Source organism: Vanessa atalanta, chromosome 9 (assembly GCF_905147765.1).
Source record: "Vanessa atalanta chromosome 9, ilVanAtal1.2, whole genome shotgun sequence".
Lineage (NCBI taxonomy): Eukaryota > Metazoa > Arthropoda > Insecta > Lepidoptera > Nymphalidae > Vanessa > Vanessa atalanta.
Window position 1 is genome coordinate 9,023,896 of NC_061879.1, and position 23,860 is coordinate 9,047,755.

Below are 23,860 nucleotides of genomic sequence, written 5' to 3' on the forward strand. Positions count from 1 at the left end.
AGATGAAACTAAAAAAATTAAAGCGAGACCCGGTGAACGGGGCGGCAATACAATCATTAAAGTCCTAATGGCAGCTTAAATGGCTTTAAATCACGTAATCTTGCTGCGAGTTTTTCAAGAGTGTGTTTATACACCAACATAATTATTGAACAAGGTTCGAAGTCCAATGTATTTTATTTATGTGAACTTAAGAATTTAGAAAAGTTATTGAACAACTAAATCAACGAAAAATTAATAATTATAGGTTAAAAATATATCGGAACATATTCAATCTACAAAGACTTTGACATTTAATATGACCGACAAAGCCAGTAAGGCTCAACACGTGCGTTCATTCTTCGCGTGGGTGTCAATATGTTTGTAACAAAGCGGCAGTCGAATGTGAAGCTGGATTTATTTCATTTCTAGCTTATAACTCAGGCCAATACGTGACCGATGCTCACGCCTACGCGTGCTAATATATCTTAGGAGTGAACATACAAGATGATTGCAAGCTTACGATCGCGTACTTAGTAACATGCATTTGCATACGCCCGGAAGAAAACATTTAAACTAGTTTTACTGTTGCCGTCTCTTTCTATCGGTCTTGCGTTAATGAGGATAGTGGTCAATTGGAGATCTAGTCATCGGGTAAGCTTGGGTTCATTTATAATCGCGTGAATTAATATTTTAACGCTCCAAGGCCTATGAAGAAAATCTTCAAATATCGAATTGAAATTTTTTGATGACATTAATAAAAAGTAAACTGTTAGAGTTTCCCGGTGTAAGCATCCGTTCGGTTATAGTTATGGGTTCGGAGAAAATATAGTGAGCATTCCACAGCACTTAGTAATACGAAACGGTAGCTTTGTGAGAACCAAATGCTAAATGGTTAAATAATCAAATTAAATCGATGCATATTATTTGGAACAATAATAAAAACACCCACGATAAGTATACACCTATATTGTTCATTATTACTTAACATGACTCTATGATTTGTGCTCGTTGAATTATATCCAGGTGAAATGGTAGCGATTTTCACATACACTACCGGGGTCATATCAGACTACTATTAATGGCTAAAGGTCACGTGGAAAGGTCATATCCTGTTCTGCCCGCTTTCTACAGCTCTGATTTTAACTGGTGCAACTTTGCCGCCGTCGGCCATTTAAAAGGTCAACTAAAAAATGTTATCTATTTTCAGTCTTACTCTAAATTCTATGGAAAATGTTGCAACTAAATACCATTTGATACGGATACATTTTATGTTAAAGAGCAATTTACCTAACGTCTAAACGTGAAAGTTATTTAGTTTTTGTTACTTTTCATGATTTGTAATAAATGACAAGAAGTTTTTTGTTTTTTTTTCGTTATACAATATCTGAATTAAATGATGCGTGACAATTAATAGTTTCTAAGCTATTTTATATTTTGCAACGTATTCAAGACGCTCTAAGTGAAACCAGCATGGAACCCGGAACGGTTTTGATATGCGCATCGTTTGTTACAAACGTGAAGTTAAAAATTCATCGAGGAACATCAGGTTCGATGGGAACTCGTGGATTGCAATTTTGCGGCATTGATTACTTGATAGACTTTGTCGATGAGAAACGCTGAAGCGCCGCGGGTCCACACATAATATCATAAGTGGTTAGGGACTTTAAAGGACTGCTATCCAGCGATAGCCAGTATTGCGTAGTTCGCCTTAAATGGCCAACTTTTTGTTACAATGAATTTCATACAAGTTAACTTTCTACTGTGAACGATTACGCCTCCACTTTGCAACGGTTGCATCATCGTGGTAATTACATCCAAAAAATAAAGGAAATATTAAGAAATAATCTTCGTTGTTCCTTTCGTGAATTATCTTTTTATTCTTTTTTCTATGTTAATTCCGTATTATTTTAAAGCTTATCTACATTTATAAGATAAAAAACCCTGTTTTATATTTCCTAAGAAATCAATTATACATATAATTATAATTATACATCATTTTTTAAATATAACTTTCTCAAGTCATTTGGCATCTAAGGTTAAATATATAATAAATAAGTAAAAGGTAACTTTTTAACACGTACCACTATGTTATGTAACTTAAAAACGCATTACAACGACTCTGACTCCATTTGACGGAAACCAAATATTTGTGGAGTAATAACCGAGTACACATAAATGGCCAAATACAGAGAAACAGGAACCAAAGGTTTCGATAACCTGTTTAGTCTTAGAACTGGGCTTACGAAAGCGGTGTTAGAAAAAGTTTAGTAACAATAGTCTCGACTTAGCGAAGTCGATTAGATCGGATTTATCGAACGCATTTCTAAATAGATAGGGATCGTATGGATGCTTACATTGAATTAATTCGATACATCTAAGATACTTACAGTACTTCCTTGATTCTAATTAAGAAGATATATTTATTGAAAGACATTTTATTACAATACATGCTATTCGCTTTCTATATAAATATAACATAAACAGCCTGTAAATTTCCCACTGGGCTAAGGCCTCCTCTCCCTTTGAGGAGAAGGTATGGAGCATATTCCTTCAAGCTGCTCCAATGCGGGTTGGTGGAATACACATGTGGCAGAATTTCGTTGAAATTAGACACATGCAAATTTCCTCACGATGTTTTCCTTCACCGCCGAGCACGAGATGAATTATAAACACAAATTAAGCACATGAAAATTCATGGTGCCTGCCTGGGTTTGAACCCGAAATCTGGGTTAAGATGCACGCGTTCTAACCACTGGGCTACCTCGGCTCTCATCCATCTCGGATCTCGGATCTCATATACATACATATATAAATTCAAATAATTGGTATCTGAAATGGTTTACCGTTATTACAAAAACTTTGTTTAATGATATATTTTTCAAACGCGTGTGAAAAGTTTTATCGTGTACGCAAAGTAAAGCATTCGTAACAGAAGTGGGAAAAGTGGCATCTACTAATGAAAGTGATTGCGTGTTAGACAGTTCACACGCCTCCGCTTCATGCCAATTATTAGACATCTATACATAAACTAAAACTGGAACAGGATTGTATGTTTAATTTATATTTTATTACGTACAATTGTTTCCTTTAACTATACAATAAAGAAAATTAAGATGGCAACTAAAAAATAAATAAATATTTATAAATTCATAAATTTATCTTTGACTCTAAAAATGTTTAAAATATTTTGTTAAGTATCAAGTTTAAATCTTATATAAGAATTTGTGGAGCCGTTACGTGAAAATTTAAATACAGAACATATTCTTAGATTCACCCGACAGAGACAAACACGCAAATAATTAATACGTTACACTTTTTTTTACTATTGGCAGGATTTTCGCCGAACACACTGCTTTGTAGTGCCGTGTTCCGGTTTGAAGATTAAGTGAGCAATTGTAATAAGAAGCGTAACATATTGCAATCCAAGGTTGACACTATATTGATGGTGCTGTGTAATGTTTTTTTTAAATTCTCATTTTTTTTGACAATGACTCTTGCCAATTGGGTGGCATTTTCCTCGACGTTTTCGTATGATAAAAAAATAATTGGTAATAAAGATAGGCAACAATATAACGTGATAGCGGCATCGATAAAAAAGTTTTACTAGAAAAAAAATACTATAGCTATACCAAAATATTCACGAGTGAAACCGCTTTACAAATCTTTATCAATTCCCTTTTAAAAGCACTATTACTCACATTTAGTCATTTCGAAATTTAATAAAACTATCAATTCAACCCAGTATTAGAGAGGCAATCATTGAATGGTTAAAATAATAAATAGGTACTAAATAAAAGTTGAGGCTTTTTAATTTTAAATGAATTTAGTCGTATATAACGTAAATATATTTTAATCTATGGATTACTCTTCAAATATGACAATACAATATTCTTTAACGACTAAAAAAAAGTTTGGTTTTATTGTCAACTAAAACAGCACTGGGCTTATCTAGGCGTGTTAACAATTTTATGAAAGTATAAATAGTAATATTTTCATGAGCAAATAAGAATTGATTTCGGATATCGGTCACAGAAGCATCAGGATAGACAAGAAAATAATTATAATGTTGTTAACATATGGTAAGAAGAACTGCTGCAGGATGCCTTGAGGTCGTAAACTCGTCCATGTGCGTACTAAAGCGAGCTTATTGTGGAAAGCTGCTTGCCTTCGGTCTGCACTCGATCCGTGCGTAAATACCAATCGTTTATATTACATACATAATTATACAACTGTAACTCTTATGTTTTTATATATAAGGACTAATTTTGCTTATCTATGCATGATAATATGGTATGTACGTAGCCGTGGATTCTCATAGCAGTAGTAGAATAAATAGTACGTTTCTACTACCGGTAGTTATGTAAAGGATGGTTCACATCATTATGTCACGGTTAATACCATAACTTTAATTTTGTTATTCAAATGTGTAATAAATATATTAAATAATAAAATACCAGTATTAGAACAATGAGTTTCTCATTACAGTAAAGTTACATAATACGAATTAATTTCTATCATCTGTCATTTTTATTTTCTTAATTAAGACGCGTAATCACACATTGTGATGCAAATGTCAGTAATTTAATGGAAGTTGATCTCCAAAACGTATAAACGGTCAATCCATACACGGATCAACGTTAAACGGTTAATGTATATTTTATTAATGTATGTAATTGTCTATATTGGTTTTACCGTTTGATTCATGAAGGACGCGTCGTGTCCGCCGTGCGTCGTGGAGTTCATTGAATTGATTTTTTTGGGAACATCGATTATGTATTCGTCACTATGAAAATATCAATATGGCTAATGGGGTTACGCGTCTTTATCATTTATAAAACTTCTGTGTTTTTGTACAGATTTTTAGACAATATAATAAAATAAAAAAGTAACGACTTTGAACGTATTAATAAATAAATAAAAATTACCACTATAAGTTTAGAAGGGTTTCCAAGAAAGACTTTTCTATTAAAAACGAATAAAAAAAATGTTTTCTCTAAGAATTAGACTTACTTTGATGCTTTTAATATTAGAGTTTTACCGAAAAAATAAACACCTACACATTCCTAGTCGATCGACTCTGTATATCTTGAACCATTTGTTGTTTCAAGATAACAACATTTTCAACAAATAATTTATGAGTATTATTGCCATACATTTACATTTAAATAATTAGTAAATTAGTTACAACTGAGCTTTTAAGTTATTATCAAAACTGTAAATGGGTACAATTTGAGTTTATTTATAAATCAATTGTAAAACACAGTCGTGGCGCTTGAATAAGTTGTACGGCTGTAAATTAATAAATTCGTAGAAAGGTAACCTAATCTTAGTCGTTTGTTGTTTGAATTAAGAGAGATATCAAATTGTAGGTGTCGATTACGGATAGCAAAATACAATGATTGGTACGATTGTACATTAATTACTAGATTGTGAAAACGACGCTTTCTATATCTTCATCAACAAAAACTAGTTGCAGTTTGGCGTTTGATTGCGCAAGAATTTGATGCGTAAATTGCTACTTATTAACAATGGCCGCGTTCTTGTGCTATTGTTAAGAATAAAACTTGTCAAACATTACGATTCGATTTGAAGGCGCGGTTGAAATATAGCATAAGCAATTAACTACATTTCAGCAAACATGGAATTGAAACATTTCGTACATTTTAATATTACTCATTTATGTTTCCGCAATAATTTAGTTGAGTTTGTGTTTAAGCTTTAGTTAAATCAGTCATCACAAAAACACGTCACTTTCTATTTCACATATACACGCACATATTGTATTTTAAAATTGTTGAATACAGCAACGTTATGAAATATGCGTCACTCGGTGGCAGGGCTTTGCGTAAGCCCGTCTGAGTAGGTACCACCAATGGGTACAATTCTAAGTATTGTTGTTTAGCGGTAGAATATCCGATATAGTAAAACTTATCAGATATTCTACCGCTAAACAACACAAACAGCTTGTATTCCGGTTTTAAAGGTGAGTGAGCCAGTGTAACTTTCAAAAGGTTGGTGGCGCATTAGCGACGTAAGGAATGGTTAATATTTCTTACAGCGCTATTGTCTATGGGCGGTGGTGACCACTTACCATCAAGTGGCAAATATGCTCGTCTACTAACTTATGCCATAAAATAAAAAAAATATACCATATTTATTTTAATATACTTAAGCATCTTTATAGCAGATCTGACCCAAAAAATATGACACAACAAGTCTATATTTTATGATGCAGTGTGAGTACATTCCGGCTCGAAAAATAAAATGTCAATAAACGCCCACTTGAACTTTCGTTACCTACGCAAACATTGACACTCATTTTTAATCTTAAATCTTCCGAAAACGCATTTAATCTCGCTCACGTTTCGCTAAAAACTGTATAGTTCTAACTGAGGTATAGCTTTGTTCAATGTACCGTTATGTTTAACTTCGTTTGGGCATAAATTTCGAACAAACAAAACATCCGTTCCAAGCTCTTTACCAATATGAAGAATGCGTTTTCTGTATAAATATTTAGATTCTCTATCAACATTTCACCTTTGACTTGACCGACAGATTTCGTCTATTTATTATGTTGTAATGAGTTGCCTTGCCTGGCTTAGCCTGCTCAGGTGTGTGGACAAATATTTAATATTTTTAGTCCAGAATAATCTCATACTGCATATGAGTGAGTAGTATGATAACGTATAATTTTTATATTGGTTCTTCAACCAATTATAAAAATTATACGTTGATCTGAAGTTAAGGTATACCTTAGCTGACTGTAAATAATAAATATTTAAAGGATTTTTATAGATGATAATCATCTGACTGATAAAGACAGAAAACTTTTACACAATATACTTTGACCTTAAAATCGATGATTATTTTAATATACGATTTATATATTTATGTTATTACGATAGATTACCTTAATAAATATCTTATAGATCTTGTCCTTGTCAAAATATTTTTAATGAGGAAGCATTTTACAAAACATTAATATTTATGTTAGAGACGGTCATTAATAGTCTCTAAAGCAAGAACGGCACGAAACGCCAATGAAGTACGCCTGGCAGGCTATATTGTGACCGTCTCTAGCAATTAATAAAATAGTCTTTATTGTATTGACGTATCGGTAGTATGTGTATTTTTTTTAATTGAAATTGAATTGTAAAAATGTTCTGTGCATAATTTAAAAAATATGGAACCTTATAGAGATTATTGTATCAATACTAGAGTACGCAAATATCAGCTCGATGACGCTTGATGTCTCATAAAGATCAATACGATCCATCCGCCATTTAAATGAATTACCACTATTGTGTTTTTTTCCTAAATTTTTGTCTTCGTTATAATTTTAAGCTGGTGTCTTGCTTAAATCAAACACTTTTACTTTGATTTAAACAAAAACAGAATTGGTTTTCACTATAGATTCTACATTATGTTACATTTAATTGATAAACTCAAAACGCTTATATATAAAAACGACTTTAAAATATATTATAATCAGAGACAATTTGAGCTGTGTATCATTTAATGTTGAAATGTGTTTCATGTGATGCATACCACACATACGATCAAAATGTCATGCGTTTATAATTGGAAATTACATAATTAAATTATTCCGATGCATTTAGGTATAATTATTTGATTAGTTAAGGGTTTATTTAAAGTCAAGATATGAATAAAAATGTAACTATATTCGTATTCATAGAGCCTTCTGACATTTAACTTTTAATGATACCAAGTTGAGTATGGAACGCGTATACAAATATGAAGAGCATCAAGGAACTTGAAGATTCAAGTAATGAACTGAATATTCGTAATTACGAATATAAAAGATGTGACGTTCGGAATGTTATTCGAATAAATACGTCAGTAATTAAATACTACAGTTTTCATGATTAAAAGCAGAGGGTAGATTTGCATTTATTATAAAGAGTTTAGCTATATATTTTTTGTTTTAATGTTGCAGACTGGCCTATTGACCACCCGATGGTATGTGGTATCACTTACCATTAGGTGTACCTATATAAATTTATACTGTAAGAAACAATCATTACTCACATCACCAATGCGCCTAAAACTTTAGGAACTAAGATGTTATTTCCCTTGTGACTGTGAGTTATACTGGCTCATTCGACTTTCAAACTGGAACTCAACAAGACTAAGTATTACTATTTGGTGGTAGAATATAATAAAATAGTGGGCGGTACTTACAAAGACTTTCTATTTTTTGTTTGACGTCATTCATTTGTTATTAACAAAAATATATAATAAACATGTTTGGAATTATTGCATGATTCTCGTTTTATATTCATCGTTTCTCGAACTAATTGTCATTGTACTTAGAAACAATTTGCTTTATGAGATATCAATATAGTATACAGGTTTAATGACATCAATTAATAAATGAAATTTTATAAACATTAAATAATGTATAAGTGTTATCTATATCGCGATCGTGAATCGTGAACAACGTCGATAGAAAGGGATTGATGAACGATACGGTTGATTATAATCTGTACAAATCCTTAATTAAACAAGATCAACATTCTCATTATCACGTTTGTACTTTCATATGAATGCCTCGCCATCTTAGTGACTAGGATATAAAGCTATACATCTTAAGATCTTGAGTTTAACTTTCGGGTTGGGCCAATACTCTCTGGTATTTATTTCAATTGATTATTTCCCATTTGATGTTCGAATGAATCACAGGAATTGTTTCAATATTACAAAATATATGAATACAGTCACTTAAGTTTAATTAGGTGTTAGTTTTATGCATGTATGTATAATAAATTCAATCCTAGTAACCATAAACCGTAGATTTTTCCCGAAAATGTTACTATCAACAACCATTTTCGTAGGGATATCAAATCCTCACGTATTCATACTTTGGTCTCAGATCGTGGCTAATTAAAAAACAGTTCTCATCCTCCTGCTCTTATCCCAATTTTACTTGGGGTCGGCGCATCATGTCTTCTTCTTCCATACTTCTCTGTCGAACGTCATCTCACAAGTAACATTCTTTCTAACTATATCGTCTTTCACACAATCCACTCTAAAAAATTAATATAATTTTCTCTGCAGAATTGCTATTCGCAAGGTATTATTGCGTCGGCAACTGTACCACTTATATTAATCTTTAGGTATAAGATATACGGGCGTTGGCGGTACGCACTCCTTGGGCACGTGCGCTTAAGCATTAACACTACAATTATGTATAAGCAAAGTCACGACATGCTACAAAAGATTGTTGATATAACATTACTACTGGCTGTCTGGAATTTTCATTCAAAGTGGTTTAAAATGAGCTGAGACAATTGTAGGTTTGATTTAAATTAAGATAAACTTAGGCTACTTTCAAAACTGTAAAGGCACTCGTTATATTTGGCGTGATTAAAATGTTTGTGATTACTGTTCTTGAATACGATATTGCATTAAATTATTTCATTTGAATTAAAAATTGAATATGTAAATTTTCAAAAACAGTCACAGAATAATCTTTTTTTTTTTTAATATACTACGAGTCATTGCGTCGTTACATCTAAATGCTTTATATATTACTAGTTAAGCTTTCGCCGTATTATCTAACTATCGCAAAGACAATGGACGGCGCATGCGTAATGCGTTATCTCAAATCTACCTCTTGCCACATTCAACTCTCCTAATGAGAAGACTGTTCCAATTCTCTATGTATATGCTAATTGAAGAAATAGGAACAAGAAATTTTTCTATTCTAATATCTAATTGAAGTTAATTGAATGCGTGGGCTACAAAGATTTTGATAGAAATTTTTATTTTCCAGGTGTGCGGATATAAACGTAGATACAGTTTCCAAAGGATGAGGAGTAAGCAACGAGGTTGGGATAGCTTTGTCGGCCTGGATACACTTAAGTCAACAGGTGAGTGAAGTTTCGTAACAATATATGCTTGTATCATTATATTGCCAATCAGATGGGATACTCCTTGTAGTATAATATTATCATAATACAGTATTAGGTTACAAATTATACAAATAATTATTTGATTAATAAAATCGGATAATGCATTCTACGAAATAAAAGATAAAACCTTATATGGCATATATTACGAGCAAATCTACATTAAATTAATTTGTATATACATGTATTTACTTTGTACAGTAAATATCTTGTTAACGGCTATTGTATTCTAGCAAGCTTATATTACACAAACGTCACAAAAATAAAGGCAATGAATAACTAGAATTGACTGATAAATGTGTATTTAGATTTAAATCCTTACGAAATTTATACCCATCGTACATTTATAAGCATTTGCACATTGTCGTATCACACCCACGCTGTCTTGTATAATTTCCCGATTTAAGACGCTTGTATAGAGCCACGATACATTGCGGATTAAAATTTTTTTTATGAACGTCATGAAGGCAGTCAACTAGATGAGACACCTGTTACTAAGTGGTCACATACCAAAGCACATTGACATGTCGGTAATGTCAATCTATTTGTTATTATCAAAAATAAAAAAAACACGTTTGGAATCATTGCATGATTCTCGTTTTATATTCATAGTTTCTCGAACTAATTGTCGTTGTACTTACAAACAATTCGCTTTATGAGAGATATCAATAAAATATATGTAGATTTAATGGCATCAACTAATAAATATAATTTTATAAACATTAAAGTATTTTGAGCCATGATACATTGCGCATTAAAGTTTTTATTTTTTATGAACGTCATGAAGGCAGTCAACCAGATGAGACACTTTTTAGTAAGTGGTCACATACCAAAGCACATTGACATGTAGGTATTGTCAACCGTGAATTTGCAAACTTAACAAAAAATGTACGATATGTAAAAAAAGTAGGGATGCGCAAGATACTAGATATATCTTTCTTTGTTAAATTTCAAAGACTTTTTGTTAATGAGTCAGGCCAAAATAATTAAGTCACTGTCAATGTTCGTGATAAAAACGCACGCGACATTAATCGTTTATTGAAGAACTTTTATGTAAAAAGTTTCAAGCGTCAATGTAATGCCACGATATTTCCTAACAAATGAGAAAATATTAGTTGGGATTAGTATTGTAATAGAAAGACTCTTTATTTCTACACATTGTAATTAAATATGAATATACTTTTGGTCATAAGATACGTCATTCGTAATAAACAGACGTTTTTCTATACGCTCGAGAAATATACTTTACATTAATCAATATATCATATATAACTAGGGTTTCGCCTTCTCTGTGTGCGAGAGGCTTAAATTGTATCGTCGAAATACATCCTGAGAGCAGGCGATAAATAACAAACAAATTACTTTGTTGGCACAAAACGTTGCTACACGTGCGACTCGTGCGAATGACATTTGCATGCCTGAGAAATGTATACAGGTCGCTTAAACTATATGAAGAAGGGAAAAGGGGAATAGTCAGATTTAGGTATATCGTTATTTTCTTCATTTTAATAAATCTGTGTTTGCACTATTTACTTACTTAATAAGAAAAAAAAATTATGCGAAAGTATTAAATATGAGCATTTTTTTAAATATTTATGATTAAAATACACTTTTATTTGTAAACCTATTTTATTAACATTTATCTTTTACGAAAAAAAATCTTATTGACAAAATAAGGTTTTATTATATTTAAAGTATTTAAGTAATACGAAATTTAAATTAAAAAAAAAAAAAAAAAAATTATGTGACGTATAAATTACCCTAAAATAAACATAGCAATATTTTTTTTTAGTTTATACATAGATATTTAGACACAGATATAATTGTACATAAAATATAAATAAGACTACTTATTTATTTATATATAATGATTCTATTAAAGAGAGGAACTCAAATGTCTCAAACATTACCTAATAATATATTTCTTACTCGTGATCATACGTAATGCGTAACAATAACATTTTACATTTATGAACCATTCATACACTTTAAGAGATAATTACTTACAAAAGACTAATCTCGGTCGTCAGAGTAAATGTACTTTTAAAGCGCTGTAAATCCTTTATGAGCGACAATGAAGCTAAAAAAGAGCATAATGGAATATAATGGGGCTAAAGAAAGTCAAGACATTAGGTAGCCACAATGTCTCTCCTTACTTTAGATTTTTATCTGGAGTAAAGAGCAATTTACTTGAAGGTAAAGCGGAATAATTTAAATAGTAGTGGTGCATGACTTTTTATAACCAAGCAGTTCTTTTATGCTAAAATTCTTATGAGGAATTTAACAGAGTTAGATATATAAAAAATATGGACACCTATGGATACATATCTATCATCCTTTAAAGGTCTACAGCTGAACATCGACCTCCCCTAATTGACGCTACTCCGACCGGTCCTGTGCTCTCTGAATACAACAGCTTACCGTGGTCTTGTCTATCATGTCTGGTCAAATATGCCTGATTCGAGGAGGTTTCTTTCTTCAAGTAAAAGGAAAAAGTGTTTCGAACGATGTATGCCACTTCAGCCTTTACAGTATCAAGATCAAGAACGAAGTCGAATAGTTCTATTTTTTTTTTATTTAGTTCTATTTTTAAAACTGTAAAAAAATATTTATAGTGAAATATCTAAGACAGATTAATAACTAAATATAAACGGGTCTTATTAAAAAATATATATTTAGTTTTATATGAACATATAAATTTGTCATATTATTAATATACGGTTTATTATAACTTATTATATTCGGTTTATATTCGGTTCCAACTCGTCTAGTTACAAGCTCGACTCGTAACTTAGTATTACAACCAATAAATCTACTTGCCATTTCCAGGCGTAATAAATTGCTATCTTAAAACCAAGCTGCATTAAAAAAAATACGAACAGACCTATGGAACTGACCGAAGCAATTAAGGATCTTCAGAACCAAGCAATAAAAACACAGATTTCTCGAGAAATAGGATGTATTTTTAAACTCTATAATTACTTATTATCATAAGCTCTAAGCAAAAAAACAATTAGTTTTGTTTTGCAATTTTAATTCGAATGGAATTTATTTTTACCACTTAACGATTTATATAACAGATATTATTTTTTTTGAACAGATAAGCGGAATCACTTTCATAGACATACATTGAAATATTAAACATTCCTTAAAACTCCAATGCGTCTCCAACTTTGGGAACTAAGATGTTATGTCCTTTGTTTCTGGAGTTACACTGTCACACTCACCATTCAAACCGGAACACAACAATATTTAGTACTGCTGTTTGGCGGTTGAATATGTGATGTGTAGTAATACCACTAATTAGTAGGTATTACTATAGAAACAAATAAATCAATAGTTTTAGAAGTTTAGAGAGAATAAAACAAATATCCAAATAATGGCAACCCTAATCTATTGTTGTGAAACATTGGTTTTAGCTTATCTGCAATCGTGACGAGTGCAATCGGCTTAAGCTATTCGCATACGTTTGCATACAGACTATAAAAAGGACAGTACTTTGAAACATGTGTCCGATTCAGAGAGTACATCCACCTCTGAGGGAATAAATCTCTAATTTACGTCAACGATACAAATACAACCAATTAAAATTAACTCTATCAACAAATGTGGATTAGTCAAACAATTCCTTTTTATGTAGTCTTTTAAGCTATTTTTTATTTAAATATATTTTAAAGCTGATTTTATACTAAAATTTAAGTTTAATTTAATTTATTATTACTGATTAATTTCAAATCGTTATTGTTACTATTTGCACTGTGTGTCATTAGGACGTGAATGCTAAGACTGCTTCATAGTTTTGCCGCCCGAGTCCACCATTGCCTTTTCTGCCTAAAATGTCCTTCCGCATAAACTCGTTACAGCATAGCCGGGGCTTTTCTACTCGACTTGCCTATTTGAGCTAACTATGTCCTAATAGGATACCAATAATACTCAACACTTTTTTGCTTCTGACATACTTCATTGAGTTCTTTAATGATAATCACAAGGTCACGATAGAGGCCATGGATTTCATTGAACTTTATGTTCCTGAGTATTAGAGGCGAATTATTACTCGGGATAAACAAAAAGTATAGAATCCCTTTGTTGTTTCTGCTAGTTTTATGATCTCATTTAACTGTCGAGATTATAGCTAAGATTATTTGGTACACTTAAATTATGTAAGTTTTTGCGAAGAAAAATGTCACGTCAGACGAATAACCGGTTTCGGATCTTAGTGAAGGTTTAATTTAATGGGAGTTTAAAATTATTGTTTCCCATATGAAAAGCAAGAATAGTCATAATAAATTTAGTCAAATTTAAAACTTATAATATAGGTTATATAGTTAGGTTTTTACGTGACCATTGTTTTTCTATCTTTATACAAATTTGTTTTAGACTTTCATACGTATAAACTTTAATAAAAAAGAGTTTTCTTATGGTGGGTTGCGGGTAGCATTCAGTTTTTCAACTTGGTAGGTATTGTAGCTTTTCAATTGTTTTGTTGTCAATAAATATGTATAATGCATCCATATAGAAGTAAAAAAAAAATATTTTTGTACCAATAATGATGCAACGTAGTGTTAAAAAGATTTTTTTTAATCTAACCAACACGCCAACGTAACAGTCACTAAAAAAATTTAAGGTATAATAAACAATAATTTCGAAACTGAATTCATAATTTGGCAACAGAGCCCACACAGATAACATTTTGTATTTAAAAACTAAACGCTCACTTAAGCCCTCGCACTTTGTTTTAGACATAGATTAGTGAAAGTCACCCATTGTTAAACTAGTGATCGATACATTATTGTTATCAACACCAATTACTAACATTTGTAGGTAACTTTTAATACATTGGTTATTGGAAAATAGTCTTTACTAAATTGAGGTTTTATAAAAAAAATTGTATAATTTTAAATACGCTAAGGGTTAAAGTCGATTGATTTTTGTTATCATAGTTAACGTTAACATCGAGCAAAATACAAGTGCTTAGGTTTCCTTAAAAGGTGTCTCAGATTGATTATCCGGTCTAAAGCAGATACTTAACGAAGATAAATTGATATCTAAATCTGTATACATTATCTGGTTAAAGGAATTTATTATCATTCAAATAAATACTATTTAGAGCAAAAAAGCTTAAATGTCATTTACGATTCGCATCGCGTGACGAAACCACGTTCGCCGTTTCAACATTAAAACATCAATCCATCCACGATCGAATGTAATGTCTCTATTATTTATTTAGAATTAAATTTTATGTTCGACGTGAACCCGCTTACTTATTACTTAATAGCCGATACAAATGTCCCTATCGCCCATAACTTCCAGCTTCAAATGTATATATGCAACTGCCAGCGAATTCAACGCAACGGCATCGAATCTTGTTCGAACGCATCGGTTTACGACATGTGCTTGTCATTGACAAAGCAGATTGAATCAGCATCAGACAGCGTTCTTTGAAGCGGATAGCACATTAATGCGTTCGGAATAATAAATATAATATGCACATATTATCCATATAATTTAAAAAGTCATATGCGATAAACGGACCTCCGCTGAGAGAATGGCTCCAACGTTCATATTTTTTTGCCATTTTTGACATTGTTCGTAACGGTATTTTAAAGAATTGCCAGGTAGATTTTATCACGTTTTTACGATTACGGAGATTATGCGAGGCGGCGGGTTATAGGTACGTATGAATCATGTAGAAAAAACGCGCAATGCTAAATAAAGCGAATTTATTTATGAGCAAATAACGACTGAGACAAGTTCCTTATTATATTTTCAATTAATATGCAGACAAGCAGATAGACCACCTGGTTCTTTTTGGGCTTATTATAATTTTATTACAATGTAAAAGCCTTACCTAAATTTTAAGGTGCTCATGTACCCTAAGCCTTAATGAGAATTTAAATTTTTAATGAATAGATAGAAACGCGTAAAGTCCAAATTTAAACTTGGAACCGAGATTGTACCGTTTGTACAATTTCATCCTGCTAAAGGTATCATTAAATAAGACTTTCATACCTTTACGTTTCGCGATGGTTGCGACCGACAATACTTTCTATAGAATCACTATAGCATCTTTTTACTAACGGCATAGGTTATTATAATGATGACCACATCACATCGCATGATGTTAAGTAACTGTAATACTGCAATGAGCGGATAGTAGTTAAAATTTACCAGAATAAGGATCACATTTGCTTGAAGCAAATGTGTAAGTATTGTTTTATAAACACGAGCCGTTTTAACATGGATCGATACTTGGAAGTGCATGCGATGCCGTTTACATTTTAATATTACCACATGTATGCAATTAGTAGTACTTTCTGCGATTCGATTATTGACTAGGATATCCGATATCCTGCGGATGCCTCAATATAATGGGAACTCTGTAGGCGTACGCGTTGTTCAGGATCGAAATAATTACCGAGTGTATAAACGAGTTAATCAATAGTTTATTCAAGCGTTCGTCAAGGGATGTCGCCTTTAATAATAGTATAAAATAACTCAATACCTCGACGGTATCGATTATTATCGATAAAAAATAAAGGTAAGCCTACATTACTCACTTGCTCTAGCTCACCTTTACAATTACAAAAAAGAAAAATGTTTTATGCCCGTGTACAACTCAATTAAGTTTTTTATAGATGATAAAGAGGTGAGTGTACTTAAATGAATTGTTTTAAAATATTGACTGAAGCGTGAACTACACGATACGATGATATAAAATTCAGTAAAATATTGACAATTATAATGCAACATTTTCATTTGTTCTTAAAATGCTAATACTTAATTTTATATCTTTATACACAATATACATTAATAAAATACGATACATTTTGTTAATGGTTTTTGTTAAGAATTGTATTAATGAATTCCAACAGCCTGAAGTATATGTATAAAAAAAAAACACATTTAAATATAGAATATTTTGGAATATGTAAACTTGCCATAGTTTTGATCACCATGTATAAGTCAACGTACAAATTGTTCAAGTCGTTATTTATGCCTTTGAAATTGAAACCTAAGACTGCAGCTACAAACAAATTCGTCGGCACTCGTTATAGCAATCAGCATGCATCATCTTAGACCACACAGAGAGTATCGTAGAACTTGTAATGTATAAAAACTTTAGTTTCGCAAGACTGTCACGATCACTGATTCTGCTTTTAACCGGCTTCACAAAAAGGAGCTGGTAATATTTGATGCGCATGATTTATTTTATTTATGTTCACCGATTACTTGGAATTCGGCTCGAAGACCAATTTGGATGATTAATACTTCAACCCATTAGGAAGATCCTTAAATAATCTTTTGTTTTAATGAATTCCAACAGCCTGAAGTATATGTATAAAAACATATATATTGCTTTATATATAATTGATACGTAACGTTTTTCGAAAACCGAAAAAGTAACGAAGTTTTTTTTATAAATTCAGATTAATTTAATGTTGTCTTAGATTTTCGCGATTATTACACATTGAAATAAAACTAGTTTTTAACGGATTTAATCGCGTATATTAATTATTTTAACATCCCGACGTTTCGAGCACTTTGTAGTGTTCGTGGTCACGGGCAGACTGTCCGTGACCACGAACACTAGTTTTATTTCAGATTAATTTCTCCATAATTTGACAGCAGATTTCAATTATTTAAACTGTATATTTATAGATATTTCGAAAACACATTTAGAACCCTAAACTTTATATATAAAGTTCCGTATTTTATTATTAATAAAAAATATTATAGTTATATTTACGTATATTTAATATGTTTATTTTAATAGTTACGACGTTTCAGTCGCTTATTACAAACACATAAACAGTTGGGGGCCTTCGTATTATTGTATGGTCTACGTTTTTTGAGACCATTTCTCATTTGTATAATATTTTTTTGCTTTTATTACATATTAATTTATCATTCTGCTTCAGTACTTAATTTAATTATAAAATTTATTATGGCTCTGCATGCTTTTATCGCTTTTTTTATTTATATTTCTTATTAATTCATATTTTTACGGCGCACAGCGCGTATTGTTAGGATGAAAACAGCTGGGGCACTTAGTCCTCAGATGCATTAGCGTCGTAGGTCTGTACCTATATATATCGTCTGTACGAATAGATCATTATAATTTGTAAATAAATAAATTGTTGAGTTTTAAATGATATATTTTAAATGATTTTATTGTCTTTCTCATTGTACAAAGTTTGTTCTTACTGTACTAAGTAACTAACTAACTAACTTTAATTGCTGTAATAATATTGTAACACTTAAACAGAATTTATTTTAATTAAGTCGACTTTAAAAAATATATATACTAAGCGGAAGATAGCTCAATTAGGTTTTTTTAAAGGTTGTATTACAAAATTGTTTGAAGTCGGTGTCAAAAGTTTGATGTAGGTACACTTTTTATTTAATATTAAAAAGAAGGTTATCAATTCGGCCTCATTTTATTTTAATGTACGTTTCGATGTTGTTTTATTTTATCGGTTATATCAAAAACAGCCTTTAGAATTCATAAAAAAACCGCCGTTTTGCTATTTTTAGGTCGTTTTTTTTATGAAAATCTTAATGTTATATTTAAACTAAGGAGTAAGGGTCAAAATTAATTAAAAAAATAATATACACACACTTATTTATAGCAAAATAAATCGTATCGACAAAAAAAATAATCATTCATTTTACTTGTCAATGTGCGAAATATCGTCTTGTGTAAGATGAACAAGTTCATATCTTCGATGAGTTCATGAAAAAAGCCCGATGTTGGAAAGTTCTTTCGGAAAACGAAGCAAAAATTCGCGCAGTAATCAAGGCAATATATCAATATAACGGTATATGGGAAAACCGTCTTTATATCTTGTTTGCGACGAACGTTGACGGACATGCACAAACGAGTTGATCCAACGCGATACAACCGACAAGATTAACTGGCCTCAAACCTGAAGCTATTTCTAACGAAAAAATATTGAACATGTCGAGGTGAAACCAGACTTACCAAAATGTTTAAAATTATAATTTAGATAAAATACCTATGTTACTAAATGAAATCTACTAATATTGGTAAATGAGTCTTCTGCTGGTAAATGGTCAATACTGCCCCTTAACATTGTCACTGAAATATTGACCAATTCTCAAATTATAAATGAGTCACCATCCTTGGTAACTAAGGTGTTATGATGAGTGGTCACAGTCTGACTCGTTCTTTAAACCGGAACACAATATTACTAAGTATTTCTGTTTGGTGGTAAATTGTGTAATTAGTAAGCGTTTTTAACTAGACGGCAAGCTCGTCTACTACTAACGCACAGAGTACTATCATCCAAATGAAGTATGTATTAATATTCAATGTAGATGATAAAATCATAATAATACGATTTGAATACATATTTTGTTCTTGCTTAGCACATTCGGAATTGTATAAAACATTATTATTTGTTAATTCTAAGTTCTAGTTCATTTTGTTTAAGTGAATTTTAATTGTAATGTAAACTTTATTATATTAGCAATTAGCTTAACATAAAATACTCAAAGAATGTTGAAAATTATGTAAGAAATTCCTCATTCTTGGAGATACTCATATAAAAAAATATATTTTATAGACGTGGAATAACAGAAAATATTTAAAGGAAAATAAATCTTATGTACATACATATTGTAATTCTTTAAGATTATCCATATTAAATGAAGGAAGTGTGTCTAATGGAATTATAGAGCCTTTCAAATAAACTTCAAGGAAGACATCCTTGAACAAAAATAAATATACTACTTCGATACTAGGAATATTCCGCATATTTTACAAGGCTGCGTAAGGTCGAATTCCTCCGCATAGGATGTCTATAGTTAATGTAAAATATATGCTTTTCTGAGTAAATACTTTACGATCCATAAATTTTATTCCATAGGGGTACGAGTATTTTTTTTTTCTATTAATATTTTTATTTTTACTTCTGAGAATATTTATAACAGATTCATTATAACGAAATACTTTATGTCAATAATATATTACAAAAGCGGTAACCTTCTATTGTTTTTTAAAAATACCATTTTTCTATTACTCACACATTTCAATGGTACATTTTCAACGTGTATTGAAGTAAAATTATGCAATAACCACACTTTGCTTTTATAATTCCTACACCAGCTCCGTCAGCGGAAACAAGTTTATCGATGTCTTGTCGACGGACGTGACGACGACACGCGCTCCGCATAGCGCTACAACCATTTCGACATACTAGATGCTTTCTGGCAGGAGTCCCTTATGACATTCGACTCATTGAACCTTCAAATGAGTTCCCCTTTTCTCATGTAGTCTTACCCTCAACCGATGACCAACAGAAATTGTTTATTTAGAATATATAAGTAAATAAAGGAAATATGCAATAATGCTGTTTTCATTGACACACTTATTAATTAATATTATGTGAATTATACAATCACATTCAAAAATGTATTCATGCACACATAAATAAACGAACTACGTATACATTTTAGATATGTGTTGCACTTATTTTACCTATTTACTAACATAAATATATAATAGAAGTAGCTTGTTCATTGTGCATTTAGAAATTTTTTCTGTTTAATATAAAGACTCTTTGTTCGTCTTCGCACATCAAGGTAGTCCTACGTGCAAGCAAAAATGAACTTTATAGCATGTAAATTGAATAGTAAAATAAATATCAAATTTCCATATACAATAGACTCTATCAAAAAATTACAAACGAAAAATCACTTTAACAAAATACATTTTATTATCATCTTATGCGAATCATTGATCTTAAATCAGCAGATGTTACAGATTACAGATAATAGAGTGCGATGTCGCAGATAAGTGAATTCAATAAGACATGGTTTATTTGAAGCGTGCAATTTGTGTTTTAGATTTAACAGCATCCGGTGAACGTATATAACGCATTTGTATAATGTACATAAATAAATCGTGATAAAAATTAAGCCTTAATAGCCCAGCGGCACACGAAATGTCTAGCAATGTGAAAGTTACGAATTCAATTTTGATTTAATTTGCGCACTACTTTTAATATGCATCGCGTCAAATATTTTATAATGGCAATTATATCTATATAATTATATATAGTATGAATATTTTTAAATCAATCTGTAGTTATTTTCTTGTTAAAAATGCAAAATAAGAGTTCATAAGAAGCATAAAATTGAGTTAGTAGTTTTGAGAACAGAAAATGCCTGTTAATACCTGTACTGGGAAAAGACCTCGTCCTATTATGGAGAAGGCTTGGAGTCTATTCTACAACGCCCACTAAAGCAGTTTGGTTACACATGTAGAATTTTTCACTATGTGTTCCTGAACAGCCAAATACAAATAAAACATATTTTTAAAACTTCCAATCCCTTTTTTAAACATCATGTATATTTATGCTCTAAATATAAATGTGATCGAAATTTCAAATATTTAAATCTCAATGTCGAATTCAGCAGCTGTAATATTTTCTTAAGATAAATAATACGTAATTAGTGAGTTATTGCGCGAGCACGTTGGTCGATATGTGTCCGCATTAATGCGATTAATTTTAATATTACGAAAATATTTAATGTAATTTTTAACGAATATCAGCTGCGTTGTTTTCGATGCGTAAATTGTAATATCATTTAAATTTACTTTTTTAAATACAAAACTAGGGTCGAACTTGCTGTTTAAGGTCACATATCACGCAGTCACGTAAAGGCTTCATTTTTGAGAGAAAATAACAATAAATCTTTGAATCGGAATATTAATACGGGATTAGTTAATACGGGATTAGTTATAAATGTGTGTATCGTAATATCGATACACACATTTATAACTAATCCCGTCAAATATGTTAATGTAATTATCTTAATTCCAAATTATTCTGATGAGTTAATTATTATAATTCTTTATTTCTGATCCGCATTCGCTCACGCTCTTTGTCGAGGAATCCTGGATAAATTCAATTAAATAATAATAAAACGAATTTCAATTAAATAATAATACGAATTCAATAATTTTAACGTCAGTATTAAAACACTAAGTAATTTATTTCATACAGAAAGTTTACGTATATTTTTAGTAACTCGACTTATACTAATCAATTTCTTTGCTTTAATCAAAATAACGAGAATATTTCCGTTACTTAGTTAAAAAGTATATTTTTATTAAGTCACGGTCATACATAGTACAATTATAACAAATATTCATAACTGTTAGTCTAAATTGAAAAGCCTCGTAACTGCTTGGCGAGTGATAAATAATTCTAAATTCAGGTGTCCTGTTTTAAACCTAACAGCGGCGATATTAGAACTATGTCGAGTAAAGTACAATAGTCTTTGCGTAATTGTATTATTTATGCGGTAATAAATTTATACTTTCTTAACTCATTACGTTCTATTCGTAAGTTCATTTGAACGAGTACGATTCGATCTACTCTTTTGTTTTGTCTCAGACCCTTGACTATTCAACTATTTAATCGAAAACTCCTTATTATTATAAGCTTTCGTCATAGGTATATAATAAAAGGATTTTTAAATCACAATGCCTTTTGTCAAAAGTTTGTTTTTGTGCGTATTATGTGTGTATTATATGTTCGAATTATTCATAATTTATTTCACTAACTCGGCAGCGACGAAAGTCATTCGAAAGCTACAATAATGTCATTATAATATTGGATAGTTCAAAACATATGTTAAGGCAATTAATAGTTTATCCTACCCTATTTATTTTTTACAATTATCACAAAATAAATAATGAAAACATTTAAAAGATACATTAACCAAACATAATAACACAAGATCACAAACATAATCAGACGTAGACTAAAATGATAAATCAAATGGCGCAACATTAAGAATTTATATAGAAAAATTAAAATTAAAAACAAACTTAATCTAATTTAAAATAAAGTAATTAACTTAAATATATATTATTTCCTGTTTAGTTTTTTAAGATATTGCATTTCAATAAACATCAATCAGAGAGTAATTATGTCCAAACACGTATTTTATCATTCAATGGTAACGAATACGACTTATGTAAGTTGTTGCCTTATGTCAACAAATCAAACTTCCAATGATGTAAGTTGGTTCTCAAACTTCTTAAACAGATTTATTGTAGACGACTTGAGGTCGAAACGACAAGTTGACGATATTTGAACAACGTATTAGTATAGTATGAAACGAGACTAGTGGTAATTTCTAATGGCACGACAGGAAGTCAAAGTTGAGTAGCACATGCACACATACATCAATTATGTAACCGCGTAAAGGAAAATTAGATAAAGAGAATATGTACTATTAATACAAGGATATTATGCAATAAATATTTTAGGGCTGATCATTTCATGCAAGTGCCCTTACTAGAAAACATGACTTTCCGAAAGAAACAATAAAAACGATATATTAAAACAATCCATGTGCATTTTAAAATAATAATCAGCAGCAGAACTCACAGCTGATAACGCAGTAGCCTTATTCACAAGGGACGGAGGAACAGTTTTCGTTGGTACTGAGAATTTCTTAATATAAAATCTTAGTAAATTTCTATTGCCCTTTTCGTCTTTTGTAACTTCATAAACCAGCCACAAGTCCAATGAGGCACTTCCAGTAATCACTGAAGCAACCACCATATAAATATAATACTAGGTCCCTGCCCCGGCCTTGCACGCGTGCAATTAGCACTCAGGAATGAAGTAGCTTTCTACTGATGAACATTTTCTTAAAATTGCACCATTAGTTTCGCATATTACCCTTTACATACAAACAAACAAATTTCACCTCTTTATTATATTAGTATAGATGGATTATCATAAGAAAGAGGTCATATCGCTGTCGGTTGTCACTTGATATAACAACAGCCATTGCACAGTTGATCATTCGACTGTCACAGCACAATAACTACACCATAATATTTTATAAGTTGAAATAAACAATGGTAGATAAAAGTAATTCAAGATAATTTATAAATGTCGACC

The 23,860-nt window shown here is 31.0% G+C and overlaps 1 protein-coding gene across 1 annotated transcript in view; it reads left to right on the forward strand.

Annotated features, from left to right (window-relative positions):
- LOC125066608 (cadherin-86C) overlaps positions 1–23,860 on the forward strand; it is a 101,449-nt gene that overhangs the window by 21,826 nt on the left and 55,763 nt on the right. The window contains exon 2 of the mRNA XM_047674740.1: positions 9,776–9,872. The gene's annotated coding sequence lies outside the window, so the exon portion shown is untranslated. The remainder of the gene's footprint in view (positions 1–9,775; positions 9,873–23,860) is intronic.